General features: G+C 44.5%; 1 protein-coding gene across 3 annotated transcripts in view; it reads left to right on the top strand.

The window, feature by feature from the left end:
• ERICH1 (glutamate rich 1) overlaps positions 1-15,508 on the top strand; it is a 179,318-nt gene that overhangs the window by 79,469 nt on the left and 84,341 nt on the right. The gene's annotated exons all lie outside the window — the stretch shown is intronic.

Raw genomic sequence — 15,508 nt, 5'->3', positions numbered from 1 at the left:
GGTTTTATAGGATAGGCATCTTATTTATTTTTTTAAACTAATACGGATTTTTAAAACAAAACTGAAACTTCACTTAAACTGCATATCTAATAGGGTAAGAAGCAATAAACAGTGAGAAATAGTGATTGTGGCTTTCCTGGGGCATTGAGAGGTCAGGGAGAGAATGGTAAATGTGTTTGAATAAAGTGCTTGATAGACCAGTTCTCTGCTTATTTTTGGACATTCAGCCTGTAATTCTCATTATATTCAAATAATTAAAAATAATCTCTATCATACCTTTTAATCAAAAAGTCAATACTTTTTGCTAACTGTAAAACTCGAGGTGATTGGACTTGACTTTACAGTGTGGATCTTTCTTATAGAAAGTAATGTATGGCTATGGTTTTCCAATTAGCAATTACTTCTAATCAGTCAAAACCTCTTGTGTTTGCCAGTCTTAGAATGCAATCTATGACAACAGTGGCACTTATGTTGAGGCTTTTAATGCAATCCTCCCCTGGATGCTGTCGATGAATTTAAATATATCAATAGGTAGATATCTATCTGGTTATCAATTTTCTTCTGTGTAATCATTTTATTTTGCTTAAGTGTACTTGACATTTTGTAATTAGTTGCAGGGTAAGGAGCATCGCTAAATGCTAGAAATGGTAAATAACTTTAAAGAATGTAGGGATGTTAAGGTTCTGTTAATTGGCTAATCAACTAATGGATAGAATTTTTATCGACTACTCAATTGGTTGATAAGGGAAGGTAGCCCGGCTCAGTCCCAGCTTGCTCAGGGTCTAGGACATACTTCCACTGCAGCTCTGCAGCTTAAATGTAGCAAGGCAGCACGGCTCATTACATTTAAACTGCATTGCTTCAGCGGGGGTAGGTCCCAGACCTGACACGAGCCAAGACTGAGCCAGGCCCAAGCAGTCCCTGTCCACGGCGGATCCCAGCGGACAGGAGCTACTGCCAGAGAAGCCCCTATCGTCGGCCAGCCCAGGTTGCTGCGGGCAGAGGTTGCTTCATAGAAGCGTCCCTTGCTCTCCCCTCCACACACACTCCTCTCCTCCCCACTCCCAGCACTGGCTCCTGCTTCTCCCCCCACCCTTCCCCAGCTGCCTCTGATACAGAAGCAGAAAGGGGGAAAAATGCGAGTAGTCTACTAAATTAACCGGAAACCCTAGCTTATCAGTTAGTCTACTTGTCAACTATTCACCTACATCCCTAGAAGAATTGTCTGAGAAATTTGGGCTTTCAAAGTGTCTTCCCCTTGAAGATCCTAGTTACTTTTTTGCAATTGCTTAAGTGTCATCCTTTTTGCATTATCTTTTCCCACATATATCATACTAATGGATGCAATCACTGCAATCATTTTTAGATGAAATGTTAATCAGGCAGCTTTATTCAAAGAGTTTAAACAGTTATCCAGCATTTTATTAGTCTGTCTTGTTACATTTTTTCTTGAGCTCATGAGAAACTCAAGGTCTGATGGTGATCACACACCATTGTAAATCAGGAGCAGCATCACATCAGTGAAACTACTCTAGTTTCATGGTGCTGTGAATGGGATCAGATTCAAGTACCCTGCTTGGTTTAAAGTTATCTGGGTGGTGGAAAACTTGTCTTGATTAGTCACTTCCAGTTCTGTTAAACTTGGGAAAACAGGGTTCAGTTTTAAAACTTACTAATATGAGGCCTGATTCTACCACCTTTTCTTTTGGCTCCAATGCAGCAACTTTAAGCAAGTTTATTTCAGGGGAATTAGTAAATGATAGTATTTAGGTATGTGCTTATGCAGGGGTGAGCAATATTGGGTCCATGGACCAGATCTGACCCACCAATCCATTTGATCCGGTCAGCGGCTGCCCTGCCTCTATCCTGCTTCTAGGCCAATTGAGACCTGGGGACACGAGGAGTGTGCAAAATCTTCTCACCTGCTAGGGGTGCAGCACCTAGAGGGAACCACCATCCTCTGGCAGCGGGGATGGGGGACAAAGACTTTGCATGCTACTGCACCCGAGGCCAATCAGGACCTCGGGTGGGGAGCATGCAAAGTCTCTTTTTCTCCCCCCTACCAGGAGCAGGCCGCAGCTAGAAGGAACAGAAATTATTGCCCACCCTGTGCTTATGTACCTTGCTGAAGTAGAGCTTACACGAGTAGTACTCATAGGCTATGTCAGGCAGAAAAGGGCATCACTCTGTCATGACTGAGCTTGTGAAGTTTCCAGTCTGACCTATATCTACTGAAAGCTTTGCCTCACTATCCAGCTAGTATACTTTAATCTTGACATGCCAGTGCAGTGTACTGGTGATGCATATAGCTGTCGACTAGGACCTTAAATTATTTTTATTTCAAATAAAAACAAGCCTAAACCTCATGTAGACTGAGGAAGCTTTCATGTTTGTTAAACAGTTTGAATATAAATATAATTTAGTAAAACTCCCCCTGCTCCCCCTTCAAGGTATAGGTTTGTGTGTAATAGAAGTACCATTCCTTTCATAGCCCTCGCCATCTGTAACTCTGTATCTGTTTCCTAAATACCAGCCTCTCCACAACCACATAGAATTCTAACACTGTCTTGTTGTCATAAGGACTCTGAGCTTCAACATACTATTGACTTTTTACACTGCGATTTCAAGTGGTGTTAGACATGGTTCTGACAGCAATGTTATACATACAGTAGGCCTTTACAAGAACCTAGACAGGATTTCTGCCCTAGAGAACTGACTGATTTTTAGTTAAAAACAAGAAACTTCAGATGGAGATGTGGTAAGAAAGGACAAAGATTACAGGGCTATTCAATTTTGGAAGCCCCAGGGGCCACAGTGATACTCACAGCACATGCAAAGGGTATGCACAGCACCTAACTTAAGTGTGGTTGCATATACATGCAAATAGCTTCTTTCACACTTATGTGCATGAATACAAAGCACTTCCCACAATGCCCTGGCGCTCCTGGTACTTCCTTCCTGGGGGCTAGAAACGCTAACACCCTGTACCCGTCTGTTCCAGCCATCCCGTCGTCTTGCGTCTTTCAGTGCTCACCCCACTTGGGAGACACCTCACTGTTCTGGAGTGTGTTCCCAGTGGAGGCCATATTCAAAGGATCCCACCCGCAGACAGCATGTTGAGTCTCGTGTAAACCCAAACTGCACTGCGGGCTGCATGTGGCCCACAGGCCGCATGTTGAGTAGCCCTGGATTACAGCAGTGTGATCATACAGTGACTTAGTTTAGGCTTCGGCATATGTTGGGAGATGTTTGTTATATTTATACCCTACTGGCTCACTTTATGTATGTGTTGGAGAAGAGTGAGTCTTAAAAATTTGAATTGACTGAAGAATAGGTTATAAAGTCTTTGTAGACAGGACTATGAATTCCTACCTATTTGTACAGCATTGAACACAATGGGATCCTGATCTTGATTTGTGTCTTGGAGGGCTACCACAACACACACACAAAATACCAGGCTAGAAATGACAAGGAGCTTTGCGCTTAGGGACTGTTAAGCGATAGAGAAAAAACACTACCATCATCAACCTCACACATGTAGTGAAGAAACATTTAAATGCAGTTTATGGCATTTAAACTGCTTTATTTAGCTCTGCATACTGTATTTCTGCCTTCAGGATCTTTTTGCTGTCTTGAATAAGTCTCACTTTCTCAAAGAACCTGACTGGTCTCTGTCACACTCCTGTAGATCAGGAGTAGCATGAAGTCAGTGGATCTCCATGGTGTAGGACTGGGGTAAGTGGGAGGACTGGGGTAAGGGTCATTGGGACATTTTGGCTGACCGTTTAAAATTATATATTTCAGTGGTTCCCACCTTGTTTAGTTAGAAATTTCACCCTTATGATAGGCTGTTCCTATTGATTTCTTTGTTCCTTCACACCATGCAATGGTTTAGTGGCAGTGTCTTAATGACTTTTGTTCTTCCTTTCCTTGCCTTTCCTTTCCTTGTAGTTTCCTCATTCTTTCTTCTCTGTTATTCTTTTTCTTGCCTGCCCCCCACCCACCCAATCTATCTTTTCCCTCTCTAGACTGCTGCCATGTGTTTTCTCTTTCTTCCCCTGCAGCTGTGCTGCAGGCTTCCTGTTGTCATAGTGATAGCAGGCAATTTGCAGGAAGGCGAAAGGAAGAGAACATGCAGCTTCTGTCTTGTTGCAGGACCTACAGAGGACAGGCACTTGGACCTGCCTTAAGGTCCACCTCATGCAACCCCCTAAAGCTTTTAGAACATACCAATTAACTTTCCTTATCTATGGACAATTTTTCTGACCCTGTACTTCTGTATTTAAATTGGCCTGCAGTGTTATGATACAGTGAATAGAGCCCTGGACTGTGAGTCACGTAAAACCTTTATTTTGTTTGTGATATTGACTCACTGTGAGTAACTGAGTAATTTGCGTCACCATTCTATGCCTCAGTTTCCCCACCTGTAATATGGAAATAGTGATGCTAATCCTCCTTTTATAGATTTCAAAGAGAATATTATTCATACATTGCATTTTGATTTTAGCTGTCAGATGCGTGGCTGAAAGCATGTCGAACTATAAACTCCAATAGTGCCCCTCAATCTACTAACCTTGTGATATCACTACTGAATTGTTTATTGTTTCTTACTCACTCAACCCAAATGTCCAGAGACGCACATCTAATTATGCTCTCTTTTGCTGTACACTCAGCTCAAGCATATGATCCTGATCTACTGTTACCCCAGAAGTGTACGTATGCAAGATGAGGTTGTGCAGGGTCATGTAGATCAACACATACATTTGGGGAACCTGTGGATCTGTGACCAGTGCAATCACTTAAGTGCACATCTGTTTCAAACTCTTGCTCTTATTCTCTATCCTAACTTATTCCGGTGGACTGGTTTGTTCCCTCTCACCCTTAAAATGGAAGAGGCAGCAATCTCTGCAGCAGGGTCTGCAGGTGGTCAGAGATGGCACAGCCCTGGGCAAGCAGCTCCCGCCAGCTCTCCCACCGCAGCTGCAGGTCTTCATGCACCCAGTAGTCCAGGGTGTAGTGCTGGCCTCACAGGATCCCCAGGTGCTGTCGCTGGTACTCCTTCTGGTTACGAGTCAGCCTGCTGGCTCAGGTGCGGGAGGATGTCCGGGGCGGGGTGGTGCGCCTTGCACTTGTAGGTGCTGCGGCTGTGGAGAAACAAGAGAAGTGGTCAGTTATCCCTGGGGACACAGTGAGTGAAGCCCAGCCCCACTCTGCAAGGTGAGGATGACCGTTCCCTGCATCATCAGAGCTGCTGTGCTTGCACACAGGCCATGTTCGGCATGTCGTGCTATCCCTGGGAGTGGGAGCTGGCCCGGTACTGCACCCATGCCTCTGTGCTGTATATAGTGGCGGGGTGGGAGGGGATGTCCCCTGCCTCTGTGTAGAGGGGACTTGTGGAGGGAGGGCATTGTGCAGTGTCCCACCCCGGGGTCAGGAGCACGTCATGTGCTTTCATACATACACGCATGTGGATAACAGGCCAAGGCCCCTGTGTGGCAGCCAGCTGGAGCCACATGTCCAGGGGTGGCACGGCACATGCACAGGTTGCTGCGTGATCCATGGTCTCCCTCTTCTCCCCTTCTTTTCCCTCCCCCGGCGCATAAGGGGACAGTGATGGCACTCTCATGTTGTTGCCTCCCTGGCGTCGGATGACATCGTCCTCCTCCTCCTCGGTCTCATGGCCAGGGCCCTGTGCCCCAGGGTCTATGACCACCTGGGTGGCACTGACCGACTGGCCCCCCAGGATGCGGTCCAGGGCATCAAAATAGGGGTAGGAGTCTGGGTCTGCCCGTGGTTGGGAGCTGCCCCCTGTGGCCCTGGCATAGGCCTGCCTCAGCTCCTTTATTTTCATACACACCTGCTCCTGGCTTCGCATGTGGCCTTTGGTGGCCAGGCTGGCAGCCATCCGCCTGTAGAGGGCTGCATTTCTCCGTCTGGTGCGGAGATCATGGACATTGGAGGATTCCCCCCAGACATCAATCAGGTCCATGATCTCTGCACTGGACCAGGAAGGTGCCCGCCTTTTCCGGGCCCTGGCAGGCTCCTGGGAGCTTACAGTCTGCTCCTGGGGAGCAGTGGAGGGCTGTCTGGTACTGGCTGCCTCGCTCATGTTGAGGCAACTGAGTCAGGTGCAGCGACTGCTGGCTCTGGGATGGCAGGCCTGGATCTGGCACAGGCACTGTGGCCAAACAGACTCTACCCCTTTAAGGGCTCCGGGGAGGGTGGGGAGGAGAGGAGTTTTCCTGGTTGTGGCCAGAGTGGCACCAGGGCACCCTGGAAAGGTCTGGAGGGTCCTCTATTTCGAAATACAAGTCTATATAGCAATTATTTCGAAATAAGCCCTCCGCAATTTTGAATTAATTTCAAAATAGTGGTTGTCTTGTGTCGACGCTAGTGAAGTTATTTCGAAATAACGACTGTTATTTCAAAATAATTTGCTGTGTAGATATATCCTAAGAGACATTGTCATGAGAGTGCTGTTGGTGATCTGAGTGAAATAAGGTACAGTTGCTAGCGGACAGTTGTACTCAGTACGACATTCAGCCTTGCAGTTGACTTAATACTTTGCCACATTGTTGTATCTCTGTTAGTCTCAAAATACAAGAATCAAAGTAAGTAAAGTAGTATCTTTTATTGAACCAACTTCTGTGGGTGAAAGAGGCAAGCATTCAAGCTATGAAGACCTCTTCTGGTCTTTGTAGCTCAAACGCTCGTCTCTTTCACCAACAGTCATTAAGCCAACAAAACATGCTAACCTTCATTTGTGATGAATGGGAGTAGTGCCACCCTTTTCTGGACATCTCAGCCATTTGGTTAACTAAATTGTCTGTAATGGTTAAACAACAGAGACAATGAGTCCTAGAGAGTCTCCAAGAAGTGTTGGCAGGAGCCAGGAGAGAAATGAAAACATAGTGTAGTTTTTAATTGAAAAGCAGGACTTCCCTGCTTCAGTCTTTCTTTCTGCCAGGGCTGAGCTGGAGAGACCATGGCTTCGGAAGGACTACATGTTGAACAGAAGATACTGTAGTAGAACAGGGAATATTTAGTGAGACACCATCAAGTTATTTTCTTTATCTTTGGGTTTATTGAATGCCTCTGTGATGAGCCTATGTACCCCTCCATATACAGGCAGTCCCCGGGTTACGTACAAGATAGGGACTGTAGGTTTGTTCTTAAGTTGAATTTGTATGTAAGTTGGAACTGGTACATATTGTAGGGGAAACTCTAGCCAAACATTTCTCCAGAGCTCAGTTTTATTCTCCCACACCTCACTTCCCTCAGTCCTTTATTCTCAAGCTGAGGTGTCTGCTGAGAAAAGCCACTCCGTGTCTCCCTGGTCTGCTGGGGGGAAGCAGCTAGGGCGGGGTTGCCTCACCCCGTTTGTAAGTAGGGATCCGATGTAAGTCGGATCCATGTAACCCAGGGACTGCCTGTATTGTTATTTTTAAACTGAATCCCAGAATATTGCTGTTTTTAAACTGAATCACAGAAAAACAATTCTTTTTTTTGAAATCTGCTTTTTTTCAGTTGCTCTGTAACACCTAGCAACCAATTGTGCTGTATCAAGTATTTCATATTTGTTTTGTTAATAAAATCACCTTTTTAAGACTATGATCTGATTCCGGTATCCCGTAAGACAGGAGATTCTGTATGCACATGCCTGAGACTGAAAGTTCAGTTAATAAGAAATAATAGTTTATTTTCAAGTTCTCTCCAGTGGGAAGGTTAAAAAGCTTTAAAGTACCCTACAGGAAAAAGTTCCCAAGTGCTTCTTCCTGGGTTCTCTCAGAGGTATGGAGTTATTTGTTTTTTGCTCTGCTTCTTGTTTTTTTTTATTTGTTTGTTTGTTTTGTGGGGGGGGGGGGGAGGGTTGCATTTGGATAGTGGCAGCAAATCACCCAAGTTCAGGGAATCTTTTTAAGGAGAAGCCTTTAGTGGCAGGGTATTTTAAAATCTTTTGTGGGCCCCACTCTCTGCACTTTAATTGAACAGCCTCCTGATCTTATACACTACACAACTTTATGAGCGTAAAAAAAACAAGAAAAGTTAAAAAAAAAATTGATAAGGTAGGAAAATTATTTGTTTCATTTAAATTAAGATAGTTAAAAGCACTGTTTTTCTTCTGCATAGTTAAGTGTCAAAGCTATATATTCAGTATTCAGTATATTTTGAAAACAGCCATAATTCTAAATTTTGTTCTGAGTTACAAACATTTCAGAGTTATGAACAAGCTCCACTCGCAAGGTGCTTGGAACGATGAGGTTCTACTGCGTGTTGCTTTTCTAGCCGTTATGAGCCTTATGAGCCGTTATGAGCGTTATGAGCTTTGTGGAACTAGTTGTTTCCTTAAGCCAGAGATACCAGCCCTCCCCTGAAATACTAGAGGATTGAAATTTCCCCAAAACATTTCATTAGGGGGTATTTACTAAAAAGCAGTATGTGTGACATTTTAAATAGGGAAGGAGACAGGAGGTGGCGTAGGTTTGAGAAAGTTCAGATGGAACACTGGGTCAGGTATCATTGTTCCTGTACAGCGTGTCTAATCTGCAGTACATAGAAATGTACTGTGTATTATTGTTCTGTTGTATTTCTGACAGATAATAATTATACTGTCACCGTGTCAGGTATAAAATTAAGCAAAGAGCTTGAGTAGAGCAATAGAGTAATAATATATCAAAGGCATAGGTAACTTCCATGAACTTCTAATGATTTGTACCTTTTTGTCACACTGTCTGGAGTGGCTCAAAACTGTGAGTGCCTATATCAGAGCAGACTATCAGAAAACAAGGGCTATATTGGTGCACATAAAATTAATATGGGGTGGAACTGAGGGGTTTGGAGTGTGGGAAGGGGCTCAGACCTAGGGCAGAGTTGGTATGTAGGGTGGGTGCAGGCTCTGGGGTGGAGCTGGGGATGAGGAATTTGAGTGCAGACTGTCTCTCATAGCAGTAGGGTCTGGGATGGGGGGAGGAGCTCCTCATGCTGGCTGCAGCAGGTCTTGGTGGGCCTGGGCTCTTGGCCACTGCAGCTCTGGTTGAGCCAGGCCAGATTGGGGGAAGGTCTCCCCTCTCTGGGTACAGCAGCTCCTGGCAGGCCTGGGCTGGGCCAAACCAGGGGAGAGGGCTCCTCACCCTGGCTGAGGCAGTTTCAGTGAGGCTGAGCCAGACCAGGGGAAAGGCTTCTCTCCTCAACCAGTGGAGCTCCCAAAGGACCTGGGCTGGGCTGGCGAAGAGCTCATGTCCCTGGACACAGTAATTCCTGATGGGCCATGCCACAGGAGGGGCTCCTCTCCCTGGCTGTGGCTAGGGTGGCTAGATGGCTGAAAGAAAAATACCAAACACACACCTTCCCCTACCCCCCCAAAAAAAATGTGTTGCAGGAAAAAAAAGGGGGGGGGGGACCAAACTTGTTGAGCAAAAAAAAAACCCCTCCGAGAACCTGGATCACTGCTAGAGGTTACCAGGTAATCATTTAAAAGAAAAAAAACCCCGGACACGCTTTGGGAGGGGGCCTGGAAAGATCGGGGGGCAACGGGAAGCAGGGCTGGATGTGGGGGGGGGGGGAAACGGGGCTGGCCACAGGATATCGGGGGATGGGGGACTGGCCGGAAGGGGCGGGGCTGGCCAAGAGTAAGGAGGGGTGGGAAGCAGAGCGAGTGGGGAGGGGTTCAGCGGGGGTGGGCCGGGAGGAAGGGGGAGTGGGAAGCACAGCTGGCAGGCAGCGGGGAGGGCCAGGAGGAAGGAGGAGCGGGAAGTACAGCTGGCAGGGGGGAGGTGCAGCAGGAGGGGCGGGAAGCAGAGCTGGCAGGGGCGGAGAGAGAAAAGGAAGAGGAACAGGCCGGCGGGAAGCAGAGCTGGGAGGGTGCAGGGGCCTAGCTGGGGAAGATCAGGAGGGGAAGTACCGGCCGGCCGGGAAGGGGGCGTGAGCAAATTGGCCAGCAGGGAGCGGAACTGACCTGGGCACTTGCTGCCTGTCCCACGCAGGCTCCCAGCGATGCACGAGTGAGGAGGAGGCTTCCCCTCCTTCTCACACTCAACCAATTTTGGGCTCCCGGCAGCAATTGTGGCCCCTCATCCCACCCAGGACTCCCAGCCGCTCCCCCCCCCCCCCCCACGCCAGGTTTCTGTCCGGTGCGCAGCCAGAAAAATCAGAAAATACCAGACATTGCACATGTCCGGTATTTTCTGATTTATTTTTTTTACCGGACAGAGTGCACAAATACCAGACTATCCAGCACAATACCGGACACCTAGCTACCCTACCTGTGGCAGTTCCAGCAAGCCTAGGCCAAGCAAGGTGTTTCATCTCCCTTGCCACAGTAGCTCTGGTGGGGCTAGGCCAGGCCAGGCCAGATTGGAGAATAGGCACCTCTTCTCAGCCGCAGTAACTCCAATGGAGCCAGAATGCACTGGGGGATTTGGGCCAGGCCAAGGGAACAGGCACCTCTCCTCTACAGCTCCAGAGGTGCTGTACCTGACAGCAGGATCTGCACGGTTGCACAGCTTACAGGAAACATAGCTAACTACATACATCAGGGCTGGGCAAAATATGCCAAGCCACTGAATCCAGCCCATAGACATAGCAGGGAGCCTCAGGAAGGTTCCCTGCTTGTCCTGCACAGCATTCAGAAAAGCATCTTCCTGGCCATTTCTCTTTCACAGCTATGAGCCTGGGGAAAAGGGTAGAGGCTTCATGTGCTGCCCCCACCCCTCCAGCATAATCCCATTGGCCAGTTTCTGGCCAATGGGAGCTGCCTGTTTGAAGAACAGGAAGCATGTGAAACACCACTCTCCCCTTCCCTCAGGCTGTTATTCACAGACGTGCATGGCCACTGGATCCTGTGCAGGGGCGGGGGTAAGCAGTGAGGCTGCCTGAGAAACCTGCTGGGCTGCTGGCCGGGAGTCACTCAGCTAAGTTTTCCAGTCAGAGCTTGTCTCTAGCACCTCAGCCCTTTCCTGTCCCCAATCTTCTGCCCCTCCCTGAACCCATATACTTTCCCATATCCTGCACCCCCATCTCCTGTCCTAGGTCACAACCCAAACCCCTGCACCTCTGCCCCAGGTCGCAGTCTCTTCCTACTCTAGGTCACAAACCAAACCCTGGTATCCCCTCCTACACTCCAGTGCCCTGCTCCAGGTCACAACCTCTTACTGTCCTAGGTCATTTCCCAAATCCTTACACCTCCTTATGCACCCCATCCAGAGCCCCAGGTCACAAGCATCCACTGATATGCACACTAGCTACTTGCTATGAAGTTATAATTGTTTTTTAAAGTCTGTAAGTCCTTCATTAGCATTTCATAAGATTTATTTTATGGTTTATTTAGTCACAATAGTATTTACAACATAAATATTTGCCATTATATTATGATAGGAACAAATAAGTGAAAATAATGCAAGTAACATTTCATTAGTTGTATGAAATTTAAACACACAATACACTTACACATTTACAGTCTTTTTAACTTAATCCAAGTAAATGACCTGAATACACTCTGCTATGACCTGGTCAGCCAGCATTGCACTTTCTTAATAAGCACTTCAGAAATGTTTGGGATACATATGTGCATATTATGAGTTAGGAAATGTAGCCAAATGCATTTTGTGTCATTGTCTCAAACAGCTGAGGCAGCTTCAAATCTATATGGTGTAATCTTGCAATGTTTTATGGGTTATCTGTGTGTATTCATAGAGTTTAAGGCCAGTAAGTATCATTAACTCATTTATCTTTCTTCTCGTGTTATCAGACAGGGGTTCTCAATCTTCATTGTACCATGACCCCCCCCTTTTGTCAATAAAGTTATTACAAAAGGGGGGTCGTGTACCTCTGCATGTGTTTATACATTATAGCTTTGCTTAGATTAATAACTGGCTCAAACGTGCATTAATGTGACTGTTTACAGTTCTGTTCCTCTAGCTCCATAGCGACAGTAATTTTTGTTTTTTTTTCTTAAAATTCTTTTTTAGCACTGGTTTAAATATGTACATATCAAAATAAAACAGTCCTTGCTGAAATATTATGGGTTGTATGAACTTTTCGGTGTATCATGTGTTTCTTTAGCTCAAATATATAGAAATTGTATAATACACTTTCCTCCTTTTATGGGTACAATACATGCTTTACAGGAAAATTCACTTATAGTGAAACTGCAGTTCCACCATGTGTAATTCTGTTGGTGAAACTGTAATTGTTTTGGGTTGTTATATAGCTTGTTAATACGATGGAAGCCCTCTTTTAGAAGCACGAACTCAAGATGATGGAAAAGGGGCAGTAATTTGCCTGATGTCATGAACAGCATGTCTGTTCTTCTGTGATCTGAGAAAAGTTGAGCGCTATAATTTACAACCTCCTCTGTTCTTGTCTAATCCTGGTTGCATAGCCAACCTAGAGGAAAACATAGTCACTTTTTCTCTCCATCAGCTGATCCGCATTCTCAGTCTAATGCGACTGTCTGCAGGGAGTTCACAAGCATTCACTGCAGTGAATCACTCAGGTCACTTGCTTACAGAATTTTTCAGGATGTATATACCTCCCAACATGTAACACAGGCCCTGACAAACTCAAATTTCTCTCCACACTTTATATCTGAAGATTATTCAATAAGGAAGCCCCTTTGCTCTCCTTTTAAAAGTACGTGTATCAAAAACATTGAAGGCTTTACATTTTTTTTCCAATTTCCAATCTACTGTTTTATCATTCAGATATAAAAATAACTTGTTTTAGTAGGAAAATAAAATGCATTAGACTGGGGGAGTATATATAAAACTTCCTGTTGAAGTAAGGCTATGTATATTAGTCTAAAGAATGGGAGTTCTCAGTAAAAATTATTTGAGTGGCATCTGTGTGAAGCCAGGAACTCTTGCTGGTGGCCGCTCTCACATTTTTCCTTAAAACCCTTAATTAGCTTAGGAAAAACAAATAAATATGCACACACACACATCTGAATCCTATTTTTGTTTATTGATAGCTAAGTCTGTCTGTTGAGGAAAAATAATATTAACAAACATACTAGTATCACTTTTCACAGCAGACGTACTCAGCCCAAGCAACCCTGGGGACAAATTAAGCCCTAGTTTGAGTGGTCAGGGAAGGTAGAAGGGGGCCAGAGCCTGAAGCCCCATGGCTGGAGAAGACGGGCCCTGAAGAGACACTGCTGGAGCCGAAAGCCCCATGGCCAGAGCTTGCCATCCACTATCCCAGGGGTACAGCCCAAAGTCTGAGCCCCACTGCCCCTTGGGAAGGTGAAGGACTCTTCAACTGCCTGTTTCGCCAGCATTTTGCCTCATTTGAGAAATGCTGGTCTTGAAGATACAATAAACAAACAGTTGCAGACGCAAGTTCTGAAGTGCATGTATCTGAGCATATTGGATCTCAACACACTACATACACATATGAAGTTGGCTCAGCTAATTTGGAAACAGTATTTTCAAAATTCACCACATCTAAGGCCAGGAGAATGGGCCCAGGAAAAAATCCATTACAAAGACTGCTGCAAGTCTACGTTATTCAGGACTTTTGGAAATTACATTGTCATGTAAGACAGTGAATGCTTGTTTATAAACATTTTAAAATACTGGGCCCAATTATTAAATGTAAATATTTATAGGCTAATAGTTGTAGACTTAAAACAGTGAACTGTTAATTCAAATGAAAAGTTTTATTTGGGGATTAGGGATGCATTTTTTTCTTAAACTTAGAGGTGATTCTTCTGCAAACCACATTGAATTCTATTAATCAAAGCACTATTTTATAGCATGGTTTTCCCCCATCCTATCATCCACCAAAATAAACTCCAATGTTTACCCAGAAAAATTAATAGTTTTTGACCAATTTGCAGCTGTTTTTATGATAGTAGTAATAAATTAAAAAGCAGAAATGATGAGCCCAATGCATATTGTAAAACGCTCCTTTTATTTATTTTTTAAAAATCATTGTGATCTCGCTTTGTCCTCATCTATGATATTCTTTTTTTCAATAGGGCAAATGTCCCAAGAAACTGAATTCTTTAGCTCCTCGGTCTCCACAAAAATTTAAAACTGGAAAAAAAGGAAAAAATTATTTATCCTCTGCATAATTTACCTTTAACACTCACTGCTAAAGCTGTTTGAGGCAAGAGTTTAGCAGAATTTTTAAAAATTAGCTTATTGATGGGAACATCCACAATTGCAAGATATGAATTAAATGTGTAAGGTATATAAAACTTTATTACAGGAGCACTTGGTCTGGCTTCTATCAGAGAGAGAATACTGAGCTAGATGGACCACTGTTCTGATCTGTTATAACAGTTTATATGTTTCCAAAGTTAAAGTCTACAATAAATTAACAAAAGGACTGAATTCTAGTAGAAGACTGCTTCAGTGATAGCACCACAGGGCAGCTCTTCATCTGGTGTAAAATGGTCATAGTTTCTTTGACTTCAAGTTAGGATCATTTATACCAGCTCAAGATCTGTCCCCAGATCTTACAACTAAACCAAGAGCCTCATGTTGTGTCATCTGCTCCTGTATTACAGAGGAAAATAATTGGTCTGTGAGGTCACCAGAATCCCACCTCTGCAAGGCTCTCTATATGGTATTGTTTGTAAAGCCTTCTGTATGAATGCTACTCTACTGTATGTCTACAGAAATTGGTTCCTAAAAACTTCCTAGGATTTCACTGCCCTAAGTTATGTCGGATGTGAGACTATGTCTAGACTGCAGGCTTCTTTCAGAAGAACCTTTTTTTGGAAGAATGGACGCTATCTTGCATTTAAGCTGTGATTACTGTGAACAGAGTGGCCACCAGGGCACCTGTGCTTTTTCCTCTCTCCTCTTCTTTCGAAAGAACTCCCTCTTCCCTGTTCACACATGCCTTTTTCCAAAAGCGCTCTTTCAGAAAATAGCTTCTTCCGCATAGAAAGAGGATTACCAATGCCAGAAAAACCCCTCTGTTCTTTCAATTTACTTTTGGAAGAACATGACTGCAGTGCGGATGTAACTCAGGTTTTGTCAGAAAAATGGCCATTTTTCCAACAAAACTCTATAGTGTAGACATACCCAGAGTTATGCAATTCAGAGAGATGAGAAGGATACAAATGAAGTCACAAGGTGAAAATGGCTTTTTTTTTCCTAAGAAGATCCTAGGCTCTGGAAATTGTCAGATTAAAATGTTTGGCAAAAAGCCATTGTAGATACCACAGTACCTTAGTAATTTGATTTGTAACCTTAGCACTGATCTGAACATGTGTACCTTTGCAGAAAATCAAGTTAGAGGTGCCTTACTTGAGTTATAATAAAGCCCTGACAGTTCTGAATGTCACATTAATGGAACAATTCTAAAAGTCTTATTTTCTGGAAATGAGGAAACCCTACCCTTTTGACTCCAGTGTTCAAAGAATAATATCAGATTATAATCAAGAAGGAAAAGGGGCTCCAGGATGTATGGTCAGGGATAGCACAGCAGGCATTTCCTAGAATGTTACATTGGAGTGATGTGGAGGAGTCCGTATGGCCTTGCCTTGACAATAGTA

The sequence above is a fragment of the Pelodiscus sinensis genome, chromosome 3 (assembly GCF_052426305.1).
Source record: "Pelodiscus sinensis isolate ZL-2025 chromosome 3, ASM5242630v1, whole genome shotgun sequence".
NCBI lineage: Eukaryota > Metazoa > Chordata > Testudines > Trionychidae > Pelodiscus > Pelodiscus sinensis.
The sequence above is the reverse complement of the archived record's forward strand: the minus strand, read 5'-3'. Positions and strand labels throughout refer to the sequence as shown.